This window comes from Jaculus jaculus, chromosome 11 (genome assembly GCF_020740685.1).
Source record: "Jaculus jaculus isolate mJacJac1 chromosome 11, mJacJac1.mat.Y.cur, whole genome shotgun sequence".
Taxonomy (NCBI): Eukaryota; Metazoa; Chordata; class Mammalia; order Rodentia; family Dipodidae; genus Jaculus; species Jaculus jaculus.
Window position 1 is genome coordinate 27271414 of NC_059112.1, and position 15562 is coordinate 27286975.

The window sequence follows — 15562 nt, forward strand, 5'->3', positions numbered from 1 at the left end:
AGGAACAAGAGAGGCAGGAGCCAGAGAATGGGTGAGCCAGGGCCTCTAGCAGCTGCCAACCAACTCCAGATGCATGTGCCACTTTGTGCATCTGGCTTTATGTGGGTACTGGGGAATCCAACCTGGGTCACTGAGCCATCTCTCCAGGCTGGCAAGAGTGTCTTCTGGTACCTTCTTTTTGGCATGTGTGGTTTTCTTCGAGGTAGGGTCTCGCTCTAGCCCAGACTGACCTGGAATTCACTACGTAGTCTCAGGCTGGCCTCGAACTCACCGCCATCCTCCCACCTCTGCCTCCTAAATGCTGGGATTAAAGGCGGGCGCCACCAAGAGTGCTTTCGGAACCCATGGTGACCCAGGCCCGCGTCCCATCCTTCAGCAGGCCGCGCATCCGCATGCAGGGACTAAACAAAAGGAAGGAGCCACTCTTCTTCCCCCACGCCATTTGCTTCTGTGGCCAAGGTCTTCCACCGTAGGTTGGCTTACCGACGCCGTGGCCCCATTTAGAAGCAATTCCGACAGGCAGAGGGCTTCTGCGTGGAGAACCTGCTGTCCCTCATCCCGGATGTCCTTGACCTTCGCGCTCGGTGTCTCGGTGCACCAACAGCTGCTCAGACAGTCAGGCCCGTCTTTTATCGCCTCTTCCTTGGGGGCTTTTGCATGCGGGGAAATGTTGCCTTTGGGCATTCAGGCTGGCATCCTTCTCTTGATCCTCTCCTGCCCAAGCCGCAGCTCCACTTCGGCAGTCAGGGGACTAGAACTGGGGAACCCGGTCAGCAGGGGCTGCGCGGGGAGCAGCGCCCCCTGCTTCAGAGCCTGGGCCCGGGGCATGGCTCTCTTCCCATCCCTGCGCACACGTGCGCGGAGTCTGGCGGATTCCGTGCTCCCGAGGATGCTTCTTGCCCTTTGTGGTTCAGAAAAACAATACCTTCGAGGGCCTGGAGAGATGGCTCAGCGGTTAAGGGCACTTGCCTGCAAAGCCTAACAATCCAGGTTCAACTCCCCAGTACCCATGTAAAGCCAACTGCACAGAGGGGCACATGCATCTGAAGTTCATTTGCAGCAGCTGGAGGCCCTGGCACATCCATTCTCTCTCCTTGTAAATAAATAAATAAAATATTTTAAAATACACAAAGAAAAATACTTTCAAGATGAAGAGAAGAAATAGTACAGTCCCAGAGCTGCTATAACTCGGAATATATTTATTGGCGAAACAAAATTATTTTGGGAAGCTGGGCATGGAGATGGGCCTTTATTCCCAGTACTTGGGTGGTGGGAGGCAGAGGTAGGAGGATCACTGTGAGTTTGAGGCCACCCTGAGACTACATAATGAAATCCAGGTCACCCCCGGCTAGAGTGAGACCCTAACCTCAAAAAAAAAAGCTTCTTTTTGAAAAGTTCTAAGAATTCATATCACATGAAGGATGGACAGTTTTATTATGAAACTATAAGTTCTATTTTTTAATTAATTTTTTGTTGTTGTATCTGGCTTACGTGGGTCTTGGGGAACTGAGCCTCAAACCAGGGTCCTTAGGCTTCACAGGCAAGTGCTTAACAGCTAAGCCATCTCTCCAGCCCTAAGTTCTGTTTTTTTAAAAAAAATATTTCCTGCAAAGACATATAGAACTTACTGCCTCTGAAACCAGATGCAGAATAAAGACACATTGAATAAGGCCAGTGCTTGTTATAAACTTGCTCAGCACTACAAACTCCTGAGGCTATATGATTGTTTGTTTATTTATTTATTTATTTTTGAGGTAGGGTCTTGCTCTAGGCCAGGCTGATTATCTAGTCTCAGGACGGCCTCAAATTCATGGTGATCCTCCTACTTCTGCCTCCTGAGTGCTGGGATCAGCACTCATGTACAATTTTTTTTTTGTTAAATATTTAATTAATTTATTTATTTTAGAGAGAGTCAGATAGATAGCCAGAGAGCCGGGTGTGATGGTGCATGCCTTTAATCCCAGCACTTGGGAGGCAGATGTAAAAGGATCATCATGAGTTCTAGGCTACCTTGAGTTTGCAGAGTGAATTCCAGGTCAGCCTGGCCTGGGGCGAGATCCTATCTCAAAGAGAGAGAGAGAGAGAGAGAGAGAGAGAGAGAGAGAGAGAGAGAGAGAGAGAATGGGCATGTCAGGGCCTCTTAGCCACTGCAAACGGTCCCAACACACATGCATCGCCTCATGCATCTGGCTTATGTGGGTACTAGGGAATGGAACCTGGGTCATTAGGCTTCTGAGGCAAGTGCCTTAACTGCTAAGCCATCTGTCCAGCCCCAAGTCAACTTATTTTGAGATAAGTCTTTTGTCCTAGGCTCAAATATATGTGTAACAGGAAAGTAGAGAACAGGGAAGTGAAAAATGTATTTTCTGTGCCCTTTTCCCCATTAGCTTACTTGTTCTGTTTGCTCTGAAGACTACCTGAAGCAAAACAATATTAGAAACAGAAATTTGATCAGAAGGGTGACCTTATACCTCAGGTATGTGCAGGGTTAGTATTCACAGGGACAAATGTTTTTAAAGCCTTAATTTTTAACAACTGCCACTAATCATTAAGCTCACTGACATTTTCTATATTAAGTGTATCACAGAAGCTTACAGATCAAGGTTCTCTTTGGTCATGACTGAGTTATGTGAAATTTGGCCACACTCAGCTAATATATATATTTTTTTCTGAGGTAGGGTCTCACACTAGCCCAAGCTTACCTGGAATTCACTATGTAGTCTCAGGGTGGCCTTGAACACTCAGCAATTCTCCTATCCCATCCTCCTACCTCTGCTGCCTGCGGGCTGGAATTAAAGGCATGCACCACCACACCTGGCTCAGCTAATATTTTTATCGCAGGAAGAACTTTCTAAGGGAGGCAAGATGCTTTTCTCTCAGTTCAATATGGCCAGACTGTGAAGCTAAGGACATCAAGACTTATGTTGTCTTAAATGTGGTTATTCATGATGTTTATTTTATTCACAAACTCACTGTTTATTGATGCATTTTGTTTTATTTTCATAGTAGAGTTTGTACCTTAGGCTCACCTGGAACTCACTCTGTAATATCAGGCTGGCCTTGAACTCACAGCGATCCTCCTAACTGTATCTCCCAAGGGATTAAAGGTGTATACCTGCTGGATGCCTTTTTTCTTTCTTGTTTTTGAACCTTAAATCTGGTGGTCCAAAATTTAATGAAAAGTGAGAGATAGCTTTTTCTCTCTCTTTCTTTCTTTCTTTCTTTCTTTCTTTCTTTCTTTCTTTCTTTCTTTCTTTCTTTAACAAAATGAGCTATTTTTGGTACTCATGGCCAAGATTCCTATTTAGTCTTTGTTTTTAAATTAAAAATTTTTTATTGACAACTTCCATAATTATAGATAATAATCCAGGGTAATTCTCTCTCTCCCTCACTTTTCCCTTTGAAACTCCACTCTCCATCATACCCCTGCCCCCTCTCAATGAGTCTTTCTTTTACTTTTGATGTTGTGATCTTTTCCTCCTCTTATGATGGTCTTGTGTAGGTAGTGTCAGGCACTGTGAGGTCATGGATATCCAGGCCATTTTGTGTCTGGAGGAGCACACTGTAAGGAGTCCTATACTTCCTTTGGCTCTTACATTCTTTCCACCACCTCTTCCTCAGTGGACCCTGAGCCTTGGAAAATGTGATAGAGATCTTTCAGTGCTGAGCACTCCTCTATCACTTCTTCTCAGCACCATGTTACCTTCTGAGTCATCCCAAGGTTACTGCCATCTGAAAAGAGAAGGTTCTCTAACCAAAAGTGAGAGTAGCATTAATAAATGGATATGAACATTTAGAGAAGTGCTTACTGGTCAGTTTAATGAGCATAATATATACATTTAGCCAGGCACCAGCAGATGTTACACCCCCTAGGGCTCATGACTACCCCTGTTGTACATTTTCAGTATCAGGGTTGTATTCCCTCCTATGGAGTGGGCCTAATTCTAATTGAAAACCTCCAATTAGAGTGGTTGGTTTCCCCCATAACAGACATGCCACTATTGCACCCACTGGCTCATTTGGCCTGGCTGGCCAAATTTAAGGCTTTCAGTGTTCACTGTTGAGTATCTCCACGGGTGATTTCTCTCTCTGCCATGGAGCTGCATGTGGCACAACTTTTTCCAGCTTTCTGTCAGCTGGTCTACATGGAGGAGATTTTCAGCTTAGCTCCAGCAGGATTTCTCAGTTACCTTGTAGCCAAAGTATGTGGAGTCTATAGCAATAGGGACTTACCATCTATTCCTGGTGGGGAACCAAGAGCCTTGGCAATGGCTTGTAATGTTTTGGGGTCATCGGAGACCTCCCTGGCCAACAACTCACTGGAAGGTGTCCCATCCCTGGCACTGAAAATTTTCTAGTAACAATCTATGACTTCTGATGTTTCATTGTCCAAAAAAGTAGGTTTCCATATGACTTATTTATACCCTCTTAGATTTTGGTTAGCCCTCCCCACAATCTTTCCTTTCTCAATCTCTTCCCCTGACCTCACTCAGGCCTTTACACCCCCACTAATCTGTTCTTCTACTTACATATATACAATACTATCCTATTAAGTACCTCCTTTCCTTTCTATTCCCTTTATAGCTTACTGGCCTCTACTACTGAGTTTCATTCCAACTCATACAGAACTCTTTAATCATTTGTAGCTAGGATCCACATATGAGAGAGAACATGTGATGTTTGTCTTTCTGGGCCTGAGTTACCTCACTAAGTATAATACTTTCCAGATCCATCCATTTTCCTGCAAACTTCATAACTTCATTTTTCTTTACTGCTGAGTAGAACTCCATTGTATAAATGTGCCACATCTTCATTATCTACTGATAAGTTAAGGGACATCTAGGCTGGTTCCATTTCCTAGTTATTGTGAATGGAGAAGCAATAAAAATGGTTGAGCAAGTATCTCTAAGGTAGTGACACAAGTTCTTAGGATATATGCCTAGGAGTGCTATAGCTGGGTCATATGGTAAATCTATTTTTAGCTGTTTCAGGAACCTCCACACCGATTTCCACAATGGCTATAGCAGATTGCATTCCCACCAGCAGTGTAGAAGGGTTGCTCTTTTTCTGCATCCTCACCAGCATTTATGGTCATTTGTTTTCATGATGGTAGCCAATCTGACAGGATTGAGATGGAATCTCAACTTGGTAGTTTTAATTTGCATTTCCCTGATGGCTAGGGATATAGAACATTTTTTTAGATGTTTATATGCCATCTGTATTTCTTCTTTTGAGAACTCTCTATTTAGTTACATAGCCCATTTTTTAATTGGGTTGTTTGATTTCTTTCTTTTTTTTTTTTTACTTTCATACTTTTATTAGTGCTGAGGAACAGTACACAAACATTTCAATTGTACACAAGTCTTAACACACGTACTGCAAATCTAATCTGTTTCTTTAGAAGTTATTCCAGTGACACCCAGCTTCAATCTTCCTTAATAGGCTCTCGTGTACAAACATCTTCAAATGCTCACAATCTCTACTCAACTCCCACTGGTTCACAATGTTTGTATCATATACACTGCAAATGCAAATGTTTCATCTTTCACAGTAGTTATCAAAATCATTAGGAACACTGGACTACCACTGCTAGAGATGTCACAGAGGCACACAGTGCTGACAACTGGGCAGTGACCAAGGAGTGCTGTTTTGTTTCTTTTCTTTGGAAACGGCTCTACTAAAAACACAGACTGGGAATCATTGAAAATATTCAAGACATGTTAAATGCACAAATGTGACTCCAAATTGCCATTTAGTATGTTTTGTATTATAGGATCTAAAACTAAAGCCCCAGCTATGGAATGTTAAGCTGGCACCCAAAACAGTCAAAGCTTCCCGTAATTCAATATCCCACTATTTTCTGGTTGTACCAAAAAATAAACAACCAGCAAATGATTTCACCTCTTAAAAAAAATCATTTATGGCAGACGCTGCCGGAAGCTCCGGCGGAGAGCTCAGAGCCGGGGGGCCACGTCCCCGTGCCGGGTGCTGACAGTGATGTGCTGACCACCCCGCTGGGCTGGCTCCCGGCGCCGCTGGCCCACGCCCTACAAAGCCGGATCCTTCTTGTCAGGCTAAGCACACCTTCTGTCCCGCTGGCTCACCCATCCCACTTATGAAGCACAACGATGTCATTGAAGTGTTAAGACTGCAAGCCCCCTGTTTGGGAATTTAAATACGGAGACCTCCTGGGGGACTTGAAAATTATGCAGGATGCCATCGGGTTCAGGAGTACAGTAACTGGCAAGAACTACATGGTGGAATGGTATGAGCTTTTCCAGCTTGGCAGCTGTATATTTCCTCACCTTCAGCCTGAGATGGATGCCCCTTTCTGGTGTAACCAAGGAGCTGCCCGCTTTTTTGAAGGAATTGATGATATCCACTGGAAGGAAAATGGGACATTGGTTCCAATAGCGACCATATCTGATGGGGAAAGTGGACACAGAGATATTACTTATACTTGTTAGGAAACACATTTAACAAAATGGTACAATGGGTGAAACAGGATGAGACAGGGATTTATTACGAGACATGGACTGTCCAAGCTGGCCCAGGAAAAGGAGTGGAGACATGGTCGAGTCCTATGACTGTTCAAAATTTGTTTTAAGGACCTATGAAAAGTTGGCTGAATTTGGAGCAGAATTCAAGAGGACAGAAACCAACTATACAAGAATATTTCTTTTTAGTGGAGAACCTACATACCTGGGAAATGAAACATCTATTTTTGGACCAAAAGGAAACAAGAGTCTTGCTTTAGCCATAAAAATTTTTATTCTCCTTTCAAACCACATTTGTCAACTAAACAATTCCTGTGGAGTCTCTTGCAGATTTTTGACTTGGTGATTATGCACAGGCAGTTCTACCTGTTTTATAATTTTGAACACCTATGAGATTCCTGTTTATTAAAATAACATACGAAGAAATCCCTTTACCTGCCAGACATAAGACACGCCCTGGTTCTTAAAACCTTTCTTTCAATTACCACTCTCCCGCCACCAGCACCTGTGTGTCAGGATGCTCTCACACTTGTGTCTGTCTTTGCCTTTCCTCATGCCCCGTGGTCAAGTAGCTGCATATTAACATGTCGGGACTTCTGCAGAGAAGCTGAAACCATGACTGTACTGGCCAAAGTGAAGACCCGAAGTGCTTTTGAGTCCAATTTTGCAAGCCCTGGTGACTATGGAGGATTTGGGCTGATCTCAGAAATGTCAGCTTTGGTTCCAACAGAGACCTTTTCCTGGAGCTGCTTTGTCTGACAGAGTGGCTACCCTTTTCATTTAAGGGCTCCCAGGTTAACTCACTTTACAGCTAGTGTAACTTTTTTTTTTTTTTTTTTTTTGCTTTTTGAGGCAGGGTCTCACTATAGCCCAGGCTGACCTGGAATTCACTATGTAGTCTAGGGTGGTCTTGAACTCACAGCAATCCTCCTACCTTTACCTCCAGAGTGCTGGGATTAAAGGCGTGCGCCACCATGCCTGGCTTCTGTTGTAACTTTTGCATTCACATCACTTTAAAGGCTTGTTTGGACACCACTGCTGCAGTCACGCTTCCAGACATGCTTCATTTACAGTAGTAAAGAGCAAAGTTCCCGGCCTAGCTTTAGTGCATTAAGCAACTAACATCTCTAGATGTTTTTAAAATTTTTTATTAGCATTTTCCATGATTATAAAAAAAAATCCCATGGTAATTCCCTCCCCACCCCACTTTCCCCTTTGAAACTCACATCTCTAGATTTTGGTTTCTTTACTCTAAAATGACTTGCCAGGATTGTGAAGATTGAGGTCATGCGTGTTTGGCTTAAGACACACTGAATGCACATTAACGTCTCAGGACTATTATAAAGAACAAGGTGTTACCCTTGATTTTCCCTAATGTAGGTTTACAGGCCAACCTTCCCTGGGTTTGGTTATCACTGACTTTGTGCTGCTAGTGTAAAGCTTCAAGAGTTCGTATCTGGGGTGAGCGTAGAAGTGTCGCTGTGGGCATGGCTGGACAGCAAACATTTCTACGCCCCGCCTCCCCCGAAGGTATTACAGGGGGTGGAAGACTTACTGCCCAGGAAGTGGATGCGTTTTACTACCAAGCACCTTCAAGTCATTGTGCTTACATCAAAAGAGCCATCAAAGAAGCTCTCAAGGTCCTGTATTTTAGGATCAAGTGAGCCCTTTTTTTGTTTCCTATTCATGGAAAACACAGCGTATAATGATGGAGTGGAGATCAGAGAGAACCTATTTAATGTGTAAATGTGCCAATCATTGTATTTCATCTAACAGTTGAGTGCCTTCTGGGAGGTTAGCACATTGTCATTGAGCTCTCATGAGAAGTCTAATCATTGGTTTTTAATGATCCAAATGAGAAAACCGGGGCTTAGCCAGGTTAGGTGAGCTTTCCGATGTCACCCACTACTAATAACGGAATCAGAGTTTGAACTCAGGTTATGCTAAACGTTTTTACTGTGCTCTGATTCTCAGTGATACTCAAGTCATGGTCTCCAGTCTGCTACCAAATGTTACCAGTCAGTGTTTTATTTCTGTTCTAATTAAAAGAAAAAGCTGGGATAATACTGAGCAACAAAAAAGAGGCTGGTGGTATCACCATACCTGATTTTAACCTATACTACAGAGCCATAGTAACAAAAACAGCATGGTACTGGCACAAAAACAGACATGTAGATCAGTGGAACAGAATAGAGGACCCAGATGTAAGCCCAAGTAGCTATAGCCACCTGATATTCGATAAAAATGCCAAAAATACTCAATGGAGAAGAGACAGCCTCTTCAGCAAATGGTGTTTTGAAAACTGGATAAATATCTGCAGAAGGATGAAAATAGATTCTTCTCTCTCGCCATGCACAAGAATTAAGTCCAAATGGATTAAAGACCTTAACATCAGACCGGAAACTTTGAAACTGCTAGAGGAAAAAGTAGGGGAAACCCTCCAACATATTGGTCTTGGCAAAGACTTTCTAAATACAACCCCAATTGCTCAGGCAATAAAACCACAGATTAACCACTGGGACCTAATGAAATTACAAAGATTTTGCACCGCAAAGAACACAGTGAAAAAAGCAAAGAGGCAACCTACAGAATGGGAAAAAATCTTCGCCAGCTATATATCTGATAAAGGATTAATATCTAGGATATACAAAGAACTCAAAAAGTTAACTAATAAGGAATCAAACAGGCCAATCAAAAAATGGGCTAAGGAGCTAAATAGAGAGTTCTCAAAGGAAGAAATACGAATGGCATATAAGCACCTAAAAAAATGTTCTACGTCACTAGTCATCAGGGAAATGCAGATTAAAACTACATTGAGATTCCATCTCACTCCTGTCAGATTGGCCACCATCATGAAAACAAATGATCATAAATGTTGGCGGGGATGTGGAAAAAAAGGAACCCTTCTGCACTGCTGGTGGGAATGCAATCTGGTCCAGCCATTGTGGAAAACAGTGTGGAGGTTCCTAAAGCAGCTAGAGATTGATCTACCATATGACCCAGCTATAGCACTCCTAGGCATATATCCAAAGGACTCATCTCATTTCCTTAGAAGTACATGCTCAACCATGTTTATTGCTGCTCAATTTATAATAGCTGGGAAATGGAACCAGCCTAGATGTCCCTCATCAGATGAGTGGATAATGAAGATGTGGTACATTTATACAATGGAGTTCTACTCAGCGGTAAAGAAAAATAAAGTTATGAAATTTGCAGAAAAATGGATGGACCTGGAAAGTATTATACTAAGTCAGATAACCCAGGCCCAGAAAGCCAAGCGCCACATGTTCTCCCTCATATGGGGATCCTAGCTACAGATGACTGGGCTTCTGTGTGAGAATGAAAATACTTAGTAGCAGAGGCCAGTAAGTTGAAAAGGAGACATAAAGGGTGGAGAAAGGAAGGGAAGAGGATACTTAATAGGTTGATATTGTATATATGTAATTACAATGATTGTAATGGGGAGGTAATATGATTGAGAATGGAATTTCAAACGGGAAAGTGTGGGGGTGGGGAGGGAGGGAATTACCATGGGATATATTTTATAATCATGGAAAATGTTAATAAAAATTAAAAAAAAAAAATAAAAATAAATAAAATAAAAAAAAAAAAAAAAAAAAAGAAAAAGCTGGGGCTTGGGGAAAAAAAATCATTTACACTTAAAAAGTGGGATGAGGTGAGATTCCCTCCTTTAAAAAAAAAATGTTTCTAGAGCTACTAAAAAACTTGCATTTACAAAATAGTTGATAAAAAATATTCCTCTGGATTGCACAAGAAGGAGACGGGGATGTGATGGACACGGTGGATGACTACTCAGCCTTGGCGTCTTCCTCCGAGGCTGGCCTCTCCTCGCCCTTTGCCTCTCCGTTCTCGGCAGGTAGGTCTTCTTTAGTCTCTGGCTTAGTCACTTCAGCCTGCTTGCCCTTTGCTCCCCTCTTCCCTTTTGCTTGCACTTTTTTGTCTGAAGGTTTATCCTTTCCTGCTGCTGTTTTTTGGCTTCGCCTCCACTTTCGCAGGAGCCGGTTCGCGGGCAGCCTGGGCGACCTGCGCTTGGGCTGGTCCTTTGCCACGCCGTCCGCCTAGCTCACCTTCCTCTTGGGCATCTTGGCACCGAGTGTGGATGCTGCGGGCCAAGGTGCACGAGAACCTTCCAGAAGCTAGGCTGCCTGCCCACTACCGCTCTGCCTCCCACCGCCTGAACTCTGATTTCTTATTATTTAATTTTTTGAGTTCTTTGTATAGCCTAGATATTAATCCTCTGTCAGATATACAGCTGGCAAAGATTTTTTTTTCCCCATTCTGTAGGTTGCCTCTTTGCTGTCTTCACAGTGTCCTTTGCTGGACAAAAGTTTTGTAATTTCATGGTGTCCAAGTGGTTGATCAGTGGTTTTATTTCCTGAACAACAGGCTGTATTCAGAAATCCATTGTCAGTACCAATATGTAGGAGGGTTTCTCCTACTTTGTCCTCTAGCAGTTTCAGAGTTTTGGGTCTGATATTAAGGTATTTGATCCATTTGGAATTAATTCTTGTGCATGGAGAGAGATAAGGATCTATTTTCATCCTTCTACAGATACATATCTAGTTTTCCCAGAACCATTAGATAAAAAGGCTGTCTTTTCTCCAGTGAATATTTTTGGCATTTTAGTCAAAGATCATGTGGCTGTAGCTACCTGGACTTACATCTGGGTCTTCCATTCTGTTCCATTGATCTACATGACTGTTTTTGTTACTATGGCTCTGTAGTATAGGTTAAAATCAGGTATGGGGGCTGGAGAGATGGCGTAGCTGTTAAATGCTTGCCTGTGAAGCCTAAGGATCCTGGTTTGAGGCTGGATTCCCCAGGACCCACATTAGCCAGATGCACAAGGGGGCGCACGCGTCTGGAGTTACTTTGCAGTGGCTGGAGGCCCTAGCATGCCCATTCTCTCTGTCTCTGTCTCTGTCTCTGTCTCTGTCTCTGTCTCTTTCTCTCTCTGTCTGTTGCTCTCAAATAAATAAATAAATAATATTTTAAAAGAATCAGGTATGGTGATACCACCAGCCTTTTTTTTTTTTTTTTTTTTTTTTTTAAGTAGGGTTTCATTCTAGCTCAGGCTGACCTGGAATTCACTATGTACTCTCAGGGTCTCAGGGTGGCCTTGAACTCATGGCGATCCTCCTACCTCTGCCTGCTGAGTGCTGGGATTAAATGCGTGCACCACCACACCCAACTCACTAGCCTTATTTTTGTCACTCAAAATTGTTTTATATATTCGAGGGTTTTTTTTTTTTTTTGTGCTTCCAAATGAATTTTAAGATTATTTTTTCGGGCTGGAGAGATGGCTTAGCAGTTAAGCGCTTGCCTGTGAAGCCTAAGGACCCCGGTTCGAGGCTCAGTTCCCCAGGTCCCACGTTAGCCAGATGCACAAGGGGGCGCACGCGTCTGGAGTTCGTTTGCAGAGGCTGGAAGCCCTGGCGCGCCCATTCTCTCTTTCCCTCTTATCTGTCTTTCTCTCTGTGTCTGTCGCTCTCAAATAAATAAATAAAATTATATAAAAAAAAGATTATTTTTTCTATTTCCATGAAGAATTCCATTGGAAATTTGATGGTGATTGCATTAAATGTGTAGGTTGCTTTTGGTAAGATTGCCATTTTCACAATATTGATTCTCTCAATCCAAGAACAAGGGATGTCTTTCCATTTCCTAGCATCTTCTGCAATTTTTGTCTTAAGTATTTTAAATTTTAAAATTTGAAGTATTTCATTTTTATTTATTATTTGAGAGAGAAAGAAGGAGAGAGAGAGAGAGAGACAGAGACAGAGAGAGAGAGAGAGGGAGGGGAAGATAATGGGTGCACCAGGGTCTCCAGCTGCTGCAACTGAACTCAAGATGCATGTGGTACCTTTTGCATCTGGCTTATGTAGGTCCTGGGGGATCAAACCTGGGCCCTTTGGCTTTGCAGGCGAGCATCTTAACCACTAAGACATCTCTCTAATTCTGTCTTGAGTACTTTACAGTTTTCATTGTAGCGATCCTTCACTTCCTTGGTTAGGTTTATTCCAATGTACTTTAGTTTTTTAAGTGCAACTATGAATGGGAATGATTCTCTGATTTAATCCTCTGTGTGTTTGCTGTTACCATATAGGAAGGCTACTGATTTCTATGTGTTTATTTTGTATCCTGCTACATTGCTATAAGTGTTTATCAGCTCTAACAGTTTGTTGGTAAAGTCTTTAGGGTCCTTTTTGTGTAGAATCATATCTTTTGCAAATAATGATAATTTGACCTCTTCCTTTCCAATTTGTATCCCTTTTATGTGTGTCTCTTGCCTTATTGCTATGCCTAAGACTTCCAGAACTATATTAAATAAAAGTGGGGACAGTTGACACCTTTGTCTTGTTCCTGATTTTACTGGAAAAGGTTTAAGTCTTTCTCTATTTAGTATTATGTTGGCTGTAGTTTTCTCATAAATAGCCTTTATTATGTTGATATATGTTCCTTCTATTCTTAGTTTTTGTAGGACTTTTATCATGAAAGGATGTTGGATTTTGTCAAATGCTTTTATTGCATCTAATGGGATGATCATGTGATTTTTGTCCTTCAGTCCATTTACATAATGTATTGCATTTATCAATTTGCATATGTTGAACCATCCCTGCATCTCTGGGAGAATGCCTACTTGGTTGAGGTGAATGATCTTTCTGATATATTCTTATATTCTGTTTGCCAATACTTTGTTGAGAAATTTTGCATCTATGTTCATGAGGGAAATTGGTCCGTAATTTTCTTTTTTTGTACTATCTTTGCCTGGTTTTGGTATCAGGGTGATGCTGGCTTCATAGGAATTTGGTAGAATTCCTTCCTTTTCTATTTTTTGGAAAAGTTTGAGAAGCATCGGTGTTAGTTCTTCCCTGAAGGTCTGGTAAAATTCACCAGTGAATCTGGACCTGGACTTTTTAAGTTGGGAGATTTTTTTTTTTTTTTTTTTTTTTTTAGAATTGCTTGGATCTCCAAAATTGTTATAGGTCTATTTAAGTGGCTAATATCATATTGATTCAATTTTGGTAGGTCATATAAATCAAAGAAATCATCCATTTCTTTCAGATTTTCAAACTTAGTGGAGTATATGTTTTTATAGTATGTCCCTATGATTTTTTTAAATTTCTCTGGTATCTGTCGTGATGTTACCTTTTTCATCTCTAATTTTAATAATTTGTGTCTCTTCTCTCTTTCATTTGGTCAGATTTGTTAAAGGTTTATCAATCTTGTTTATCCTTTCAAAGAACCAACTCTTTGTTTCATTGATTATTTGGATTTTTGTTTGTTTTTTTCTATTTCATTAATTTCTGCCCTAATCTTTATTATTTCTTCCCGTCTACTGATTTTCAGTTTGCCTTGTTCTTCTTTTTCCAAGACTTTAAGGTGATACATTAGGTCATTTACTTGAGACCTTTCTAATTTCTTAATATAAGCACTTAAACCTATAAATTTCCCTCTTAGAACTGCCTTCATTGTGTTCCAAAGGTTTTGGTATGTTGTGTTCTCATTATCATTTGATTCTATGAATTTTTTTTATTTTCTTCTTGATTTCTTCATTGACCCATTCATCATTTAGTAGTGTATTGTTTAGTTTCCATGATTTTGTGTATGCTCTATAGCTTTTCTTGCTATTGATCTATAGTGTAATCCCATTGTGATGAGATAGAATACAAGGAATTATTTCAATTTCCTGTATTTAAGATTTGCTTTGTGTCCTAATATATGGTCTATTTTAAAGAATGTTCCATGTGCTACTGAAAAGAATGTGTATTCTATGACATTTGGGTGAAATGTCCTGTAGATATCTGTTAGGTCCTTTTGTTCTATGACCTCATTTAATCCAGATGCATCTCTGTTTACTTTTTGTTGGGATGACCTGTCAATTAATGAGAGTGGGGTGTTGAAGTCCTCCTCTACAACTGTGTTTGGTGTTATCTGTGACTTTAGTTTTAATAGCATTTATTTGATGAAGTTGGGAGTGCCCATGTTAGGTGCATATATGTTTAGGATTGTAATGTCCTCATGTTAGAGTGTGCCTTTAATCAATATAAAGTGACTGTGGTGGTTTGATTCAGGTGTCCCCCATAAACTTAGGTGTTCTGAATGCTAGATTCTCAGCTGATGGAGATCTGGGAATTAACACCTCCAGGAGGCAGTGTGTTGTTGAGGGTGGGCTAATGGGTGCTATAGCCAGTTTCCCCTTGCCAGTGTTTGGCACACTCCCCTGTTGCTATGGTCCACCTTATGTTGGCAAGGGGGTGATGCCCACCCTCTGCTCATGTTGTCATTTTCCCCTGCCATCATGGAGCTTCCCCCTCAAGCCTATAAACCAGAATAAACCTCTTTAATTCCACAAACTGCTCTTAGATGGGTGATTGTACCAGCAATGCAAAACTGACTGCAACAGTGACCTTCCTTATCTTTCCTAACTAATGTTGGTCTGAAGTCTACCTTGTCAGATATTAGGACAGAGACACCAGCTTGTTTTCTAGGCCCATTTGCTTGAAGTAACATTTTCTAAACTTTCACCCAAGATAGTCTCTTCCTTTTGTGGAAAGGTGAGTTTCTTGGAGGCAACAAATTGAAGGATCCTCCTTTTTTAATTTTTTTAATTTAATTTAATTTTTTTCTCAATTTTTATTAACATTTTCCATGATTATAAAAAATATCCCATGGTAATACCCTTCCTCCCCCCACTTTCCCCTTTGAAATTCCATTCTCCATCATATCCCCTCCCCATCTCAATCAGTTTCTCTTTTATTTTGATGCCATGATCTTTTCCTCCTCTTATGATGGTCTTATGTAGGTAGTGTCAGGCACTATGAGGTCATGGATATCCAGGCCATGTTATGTCTGGAGGGAGAACGTTGTAAGGAGTCCTACCCTTTGGCTCTTACATCCTTTCTGCCACCTCTTTTGCATTAGACTCTGAGCTTGGAAGATGTGATCAAGATGTTACTCAGTATTCCAGTCACTTCTTTTCAATACTATGATACCTTCTAAGTCATTCCAAGGTCACTGCCATCTGAAAAGAGAAGATTCTC

At 41.4% G+C, this 15562-nt stretch overlaps 2 pseudogenes; one reads left to right on the forward strand and one right to left on the reverse strand.

Moving 5' to 3' along the window:
• Positions 1-562: 562 nt before the first annotated feature.
• On the forward strand, positions 563-7260 carry LOC123464407 (annotated as a pseudogene).
• A 3046-nt stretch (positions 7261-10306) lies between these two features.
• LOC123464385 lies at positions 10307-10600 on the reverse strand (annotated as a pseudogene).
• Positions 10601-15562: the final 4962 nt, after the last annotated feature.